Raw genomic sequence first — 8,661 nt, forward strand, 5'->3', positions numbered from 1 at the left:
GAAATTTTAGATAAATTTTCACGTGCAAGCCTACTGGGCGAAAATCTTCCCTTAATGTCATAAAAATTTCAATAGCACAGTTGTTAAAGATAAAAAAAGAATGATTGAGTAAAATTTCCATCGTTACCTTATAATTATATGCAAAGAAAATAATCATGCGCCCTGTTATCAGTTCTTTCCATCATATCAAAATATTTTTTCTTGGTTACACTATCTCTTTCATATATAATAGATTTTTAAATTAAACAATTCCTTTTCGCTCCACTGATAGATTTATTAGTTGTGATGTTTGTTCTAATCTTTTATTAAAATCTTAGTAATGAACTAATCCATCATGAATTACTACCTGTTTTATTAGGTCTCTAGGTTTGCATTTGTGATTGTAAGTTTATATTTTGGATTCAACATGGCAACATCCTTTTTCACTTTCTCAAACTTGTACAAGGAATTTTTTGAAAACGATATTTACCTAATATCATTTTATACGAGCTTAAAGTCTTAGATAATGACGATGTTTTTTATGTTTTCTTTCGTTGATGTAAATGATTTCTCTCTAAATAAAGGACAGTCCATTAGCATCAAGGAAAGGCCTAGCTGAAGACTCTGTTTCAAAGCTGATTATCAGTGCAGGCATGTCATCATCAAATTTATGAAAAAATATTTTCATTTGAAAATACTTCCATAACGTTAGATGAAATACCAGTGAAACAAATCTAGATGCATGGTTTTAACAAGATAAGAATGGAACGGAGTGACTTTTTTAATCTTTATAAACAGTCTCGAATGTACGATGACAAATTTCATGACTATTTGCATTTGAGCCAAGGATCGTTTGACTTATTTCTCAGCAAACTTGATGAGAGGCTGAATAAACCTGTCACAAACTTCAAAGAATCCATTTCTCATGAAGGAACGTGCTTGAAACTCCACGTTTTTGAAACATATATGATGAGGTTTAGCAAGGCGTCAAGTTGCCCCGCTTCCCCAGTGTATACATAATAATGATTAAGTTTATATAGCGGCACATCGCGCCGATTACCATACATATATATATATAAGAGAGAACATACTGTGTAATACTGTTGAATATTGTAAAATGTTCTATTTGTTATGGGTATTTATCGGCTATGCTTTAGCTAGTTCAGTGTAATTATGTACGTATACAGAAAGAACATCACACTTGGGATTTGTGTGTACACTAATCCTGCTCTCAGTTTTTGCTTTCTGTGGTAGGTTTTGGAGCTCATCTACTGTATATGAATGTGTAGGAATACTGTATATACCGACATTATATATATGTATATATCTGTATATATATGTATGTATATGTATGCATTCATGTATATCAATTTCTGTCCTTCTAACAAGTGTTCCAAATACAGGTTATTAACTTATTAGTCAGAATTCAAAACATACTTGCCAGCCAGATACCTGAACTAAAGTTTCCTAGGTATCAATATATATACAAAAGTTTACCAAAGGGCTCCATCAAACCTCTGTTTCTTTCCTCAGCAAAACTGATGGAACAAACATATCGCTTAGTTTATTCCGTTTCCACTGGCGGTTAATAAATGATAAAACCATACAAAAATTTCCTTTTTTCAAATTGTTCAAAGTTCACAGTTTTCATTGCTCTTATTTGAAAACACTGTCTTAATTCAATGGGATCATTAGGACCAAAAGTAAATCACCATTGCGGTGAAAGCATCAAAAGAAGGCGCTGCGTGGCCAAAATATGCTGGTATTAAATTAAGAAAGAATTAAACTCAAAGACACTAAGAACACGCGTTAGTCAAAACATGCTGATTATCAGTAATGACATGTCATCATCATATAATTTTTAATTAAAAATATTTTACCTTATTTGAAAATACTTCCATGCAAACGTTCAAAATGGATGAAATGCTACCAGTGAAACAAATCTCAGAATGACAAATTTACTTTTGGTCAAAAATTCTAGAATATCCAAGCTAGATGACGTCATCTTAAAGAATGGAACATGTACAGAATCTGGATGCAAGAGTCTGATTTTTTTAATCTTTATAAAAGAAAAGTCTCGTATGGTGCGATGACAAATTTCATGACTCTTTGCGTTTGAGCGAATCAAAACAAAAGGATCGTTTGACGTTATACGTTATCAGCAAAATTAAATGGTGAGAGGCTGAATACAAAAACCTGTCACAAACTTCAAAGAAATCCATTTCTCATGAAGGAACATTTCTTGAAACTCCACCATACAACAATTATATATGCAAACATAACATTCTGGAAAGATGTACAGTACTACCAATATATTCTGTACTTAATGATGTACATACACATACATACAAACACACATGTATATGCACACATATACATATACACATACACACAGCAGTCCTACACTTCCATACACAGTAGATGAGTTCCAAAACCTGCCACAGAAAGTGAAACCTGAGAGCAGGATTGGTGGATAATAACAGATCATACGATCATACACAGATCCCAAGTGTGATGTCATTTCTGTGTACGTACATACTTACACTGAATTAGCTAAAGGATAATTGATAAATACCGGTGACATATATATATATATATATATATATATATATATATATATATATATATATATATATAATGTGTGTGTGTGTGCGTGTGTGTGTGTGTATGTATGTATGTGTCTTGCTGTCTGTCTGTTTGTGGCGGTGGAGTAGATATTTCATTTTTTTGCTCGCTCTCAAATCTCGCAACTTACTGAGAATTAGAAAGATCCCAGGAGATCTTCCACTGAAATAGAAGGAGGCTCATGGAGTGAGCTTTAACTTGGAGCACCGCAATGTCTTATGCTCAGCTAATAGTCCCGGTAGACATTAAGAGGTCTTTGGCTGAAAGACTAGGCTCATAAAATGAATAGTAGAATAAGAAAAGTATTGAATATTTTTTCGGAACAAACTGATGTTGATTACTTTACTCCGTTATATGAAGAGCTGGAAATCATCTGGCAACTGGAGGGATTTTTCTTGGTAGAATGGGATCATTTAGAAGATTTGTTCTCTCGTTAGAGTAGATAGACTCGGAATCTCCCTACAGTGAAAAGATCCTGAAGACGTCACTTAATGGAAGTACGAGGTCGTAAGAAGTCGTCTGGCAATTCCATTGCTGCTTTTTACTCCAGGCTATTAAGGTTAGCAAATAAATGATTTTATTTGGAAAGTCAACCACTGCTCTTCTCAGAGTGCTTATAGTTTTTAATCTTATAGAGAATAATAATTTTGAAATGTGAATGTTTTAACTGGATAGAATTTTGTCTTGGGTGCTTAGCTAATTATACTTCGGGCATTTTATGAAAATCCTGGGTCTTAAGGCTACTTTAGTGGGTATATCACTTGAAGAATCTTATATTCTCTCTCTCTCTCTCTCTCTCTCTCTCTCTCTCTCTCTCTCTCTCTCTCTCTCTCTCTCTCTCTCTCTGATGGTAAAGGGGCAAAGTTTTATAAGAAATGGGCAGAAAAAGGTTCCGACCCATCGGTGAAGTTTTAAGTATCTCTTCCCTTTCTTATTTAGGAGGATGTGTCATATGTTCCCTTCTTCAGTCTTTATCATTAAATGTTTTTGTTACGAAATACCTGTTTTCGGTCTGTGGTAAGGAGATATAGGATATGAGAGAGAGAGAGAGAGAGAGAGAGAGAGAGAGAGAGAGAGAGAGAGAGAGAGAGAGAGAGAGGCTGCCATGTTTTACCTTGTAACGTTTGATATTAACGATAATCATTCCGGCTAATGGCAAAGATTTTTTCATCTTTAATTTTTCATGTAATTTCCACTAATAATGTAAGTGTATCATACTGAATTTAGTGGGTAATGGCGCAAATTATACCACGGATTGAACATTCTTTTGGCTGTTCCTCTCCCCAGCTCCCTTGTTTTGGGGACAAATCCAATTCTGTTATTATTATTATTGCCATCACGTCTTCTGCACAATAAGAGCTAGAAAAAAATTTGATGGTGCCATCTAAAAGGTTATAGTATGTAAGTGTGACAGGTTTCGAAAGCTGGGCCATCTGTGGGGATGACTAATGGGGATGGTTATGGTTTATAGTATTTTATAGGGGCCACAGATCTGCCAAACTCAACCTCCTTCCACACACACACACACACACACACACACACACACACACACACACACACACACACACACACACACACACACCTTCGCCATCCAAATCCCGATGGATAGGGCAAACGGGAAAGGTGCGAGCCTGTAAAGGTATGATATGCTCTTTAGTCCTTGTTTTTGTTCAGCCATTTTTTTTAATATTTTGCAATGTTCGTTTCGTTGCTCATTTGTTTGCGTCGCACATCCGTCCCCTTTAGGAGCCGTTGGTCACGGCCTCGGTTTCAAAGTGATTTCATTTCCCATTTTCTTTTGTATATTCTGTTAACCTAATGATTATTGCTTAGTAATTAATTCCCCCAGATTCATCTTAAGCGGACTCAGTCTCCCGATGTAAACGTCCTTGCTTTTGTTTTTTATTTTTCTTTCCGTTTCTTTTCTTTAAAGGTGGTAATGCTTCTTTGTCTTATTACGTATTCCCCCGTTTTATTTGCCTTTGTTCTGTTGTCTTTGTTCTCGTGTATTGTATCGTAAGTTTTATTTTGTACGCATTACTGGAATTTAATATTTCTTTGGTGTGTGTTTTTTAGGTGTTGTCTGGCTTTTTCCTCTTTGTTATTTTCGTTTGTATTTTACCACATTTTCTTGAAATTTGTTTTTCTTTTTTTTATCCCAAGTGATTTTCTTATGTTAAGGAAGTTTCCGTAGAAGGTTTTGTGTTTTGTTATGTATGGATGAGTGTGGACCTTTTGCATAATAATAATAATAATAATAATAATAATAATAATAATAATAATAATAATAATAATAATAATTTGCAAGAAAAACATTCAGTAATGCTGAAACAGTTCCAGAGCTCTACTCTCATAATATTACCGTTACGAGCAACAACAACAAACAAACATAATAATAATAATAATAATAATAATAATGATTGCAGTCCATTCTCTTGCTGAGAATCCTGTGACATTTAAATTCTGAGCTCATTACTTACAGACTTTTCTCTGGTATTCATAATTTTGATCTGCCCAAGTTTTACCTTTAAATGCATTTATTTGTGTCATTTAATCTGGGAACTAAAATTCCTATGTTATCATGACTTCTTGTAAGTTTATTGTACAGGAGATTTTAATTTCCATGCACTCTCTCCACCCTTCTAGAGGCTAGTCTGTATATTTTTTTTCACCTCTTACCACTAGTCATCGTTGTTTTATGAGTAGCAGACCCGATCTGCATCCGAGGAACCCGCGATCGATTCCCGAACCGGGCCAGGGGAAAATTAGAAAGCGCGTTCCCCTAGAAATCCAGATTACCTTTGTTAACCCAAGGTCCCAACAGTGGATTATGCGCCTGGTTGTTAGTCTTCTGTGCACATGTCTTCTAGCAGACCTGATTAGTTCCCTAAATTGATACTGGAACATGTGGAGGACTGGAAACAGTGTGTCATGTTTTGTGGGTATCCCAAGGAGAATGAAGTTTGTTAAGATATTTTCTCAAAATAAGAAGTACAGAAAAGTTAAGGCTCGTGCTGCGTTGTTCCCTTGCCTAGAAAATAAACTTGCTTCACGGTGTTGCTGTTGTTGTTGTTGATGATAATTAAATTGGCCGTATGCCAGCACAAGCTCTTGTTCGTGGAGCAGTTCTTAAAAAGTTTCATGCACAGATGGAACTCTCCTGTATTCAGATGCTTTTGACACATTCATATTTGGGTACTATTATATTTTGGTCTCATTAATTAGTAAGCTTACCTGTATAAGTTCATCATGTAGTATGTGTTTTTAAGTTTTCTGTAAAAGAAAACTATTGAGATGCCTTTATCTGTCCGTCCGCACCTTTTCTGTCCGCCCTCAGATCTTAAGAACTCCTGAGGCTAGAGGGCTGCAAATTGGTATGTTGATAATCTACCCTCCAATCATCAAACATACCAGATTGCTGCCCTCCAGCCTCAGTAGTTTTATTTCATTTAAGGCTAAAGTTAGCCATAATCGTGCGTCTGGCACCGCAGCAACACAGGCCACCACGGCCGGCTGAGAGTTTCATGGGCCGTAGCTGAAACTTTCATACAGCATCATATGCTGTACAGAAAACTCGATTGCGCCGAAGAAACTTCGGCACATCTTTACTTGTGTGACTTTGGAATTAACTGGGTATTTCTGAAGAAGTGACTGTTCTTAGACGAAGGACTGATTGCCTTTCAATTTAATTTTTTTGCTTTTTTCAGAATCCCGTTGTCCCTTAGGGGTGTTAGCGCCGTCAGTGCACCTCATGTGGTGCACTGTAGGCATTACTTGAGGTTCTTTGCAGCGTGACTTCGTCCCCTAGCGGCAACCCCTTTCATTCCTTTCACTGTACCTCTTTTCATATTCTCTTTCTTCCACCTTACTTCCACCCTCTCCTGATAGTTGATTCATAGTGCAACTGCGAGGTTTTCCTCCTGTTACGCCTTTCAAACCTTTTTCTGTCATTTCCGTTTCAGCGCTGAAAGACCTCATAGGTTCCAGTGCTTGGCCTTTGGCCTAAATTCTGTATTCAATTCAGAATCCCGCGTGTGAATTTTGACAACAACCTGGTGTTTTAGGGACGCATATATTTCATCATTTTTGCAAAATGTTTTGATGCTATGGTATTATTTACATATATGTCGCGACAATTCTTATATGATGCAGTGTTTTCCATTTTCATTCATTCCTGCATACTGTGTTAACATGTCTGGACTTTTGTGACTATCATTCATCTAAGGATTATTTGAGTTTTTGTTAGCAGTTTAAGTAGTATTTTTATTTCATTATTGACGTCTTTTATCTCATGGGTTTATTGACGTCTTTTATCTCATGGGTTTTCCTCTTATGTCTTTTCACAGGAGTTTGACAGAGTGAACCACAAAACGAATACCTGATGTCCGAAACATGCGCGTGATGTAACATTGATAAGTAATCGAGTGTTAACCTAATCAGTGACCAAATACATATACCCAAATAACATTAGTGACCCAGTGTTGAAATTCCAACCAGCCAGGAGTTCAGAATACGGGAGAAAGGAGTCTTTGGTTTAGAATGAAACCTTTCAAAAGCCAACTTTGAAGACAGACACTCGCTGATGTAAAGTCCGCCTCGCTGACATAATCCCCTCAGGCGAAACTGACGCTCAAGCCACCTTTCATGAGCTTGCGAGGGAGAAATTCACCGAACCCCCCTCCCCCGGGTAAAAGGATTCTGGACACCGTCTTGTGGTGGTTAGTGGCATCCCTGGTCCTCGCCATGGCTGCCAACGTTCTCCTGCCCATCCTCTTCCCCCTGACGGACGAAATCGACTTCCCTAATGGTGAGTACCACGAAGTTCGCTCGGTTTTATTCGCGCTGTTATTGTTTTCATGTGATGTTATCCTCTTTGGTGAAGGGAATATTTTTTGAAATTGTTATGTGGCTTTCTAGATGACTTCTGTTACCAGGTCGTTGTTATTGGTAACCCTGTGTATATATGTATATATATATATATATATATATATATATATATATATATATATATATATATATATATATATATATATATATATATATATATATATATATATATATATATATATATATATATATATATATATATATATATATATATATATATATATATATATAACATCGTAAATGAGCTTACTAACACGCTTTACTTTATAGAAAATATATATATATATATATATATATATATATATATATATATATATATACATATATATATATATATATATATATATATATATATATATATATATATATATATATATATATATATATATATAGTATTTATATATATATATATATATACATATATATATATATATATATATATATATATATATATATATATATATATATATATATATATGTAAAGTAAGTGCATAATGCGTGAGTTTGTACGCATGTATATATCTGCTCATTTATAATGTTATATATTTGATTGAAATACTGTAACATTTCTCCAAGTATTAACTGCGTTTGAATGTTAGTATCAAACACCACACAAATAGATGCATGGTTGGAATTTCTCCTGAATTAAACTTTCTGCTAAATGATTTTGGAACTGGTTGCTCTATTATTTCCTACGAAAGGTTTCTCTCACGTGTATTCTCTACGAAATGCAAACTACGATGGCGGTTTTTATTAAATCAACAGGATCCTGTCGCTTGCTAAGTGAACCCATATCTTGTTTTGGAAATCAGTGTCCTGAAATGCTTCCTTCTCCGCGTGCAGCACAAAATCTTGGCATTCTTACACTCGCCCAGAATTTCTGATTGAAATTCTAAACTTCTCATTTTAAATGGGAAAAGAAGTATTTGTCACTGACTACACTACCGGTGTTTGTTTTGAAATGGTCTGTACTTTTGTGGACGCGCCTACCCACGTCCCTGCCGAAGCTTGGCTAAGAGTTGACGTCACGACCTCAGCTGCGCTGCGCGGAAAATGGTCTTATTTTGGTTCGCGGTTGGGTAGACCTAGTAGCCTTTAGACCTCGTTTGGAATCAAGGTATTCTTTAGACCCTGGTTGGAGTCAAGGTATTCTTTAGACCTTGGTTGGAA

Source organism: Macrobrachium rosenbergii, chromosome 17 (genome assembly GCF_040412425.1).
Source record: "Macrobrachium rosenbergii isolate ZJJX-2024 chromosome 17, ASM4041242v1, whole genome shotgun sequence".
NCBI lineage: Eukaryota > Metazoa > Arthropoda > Malacostraca > Decapoda > Palaemonidae > Macrobrachium > Macrobrachium rosenbergii.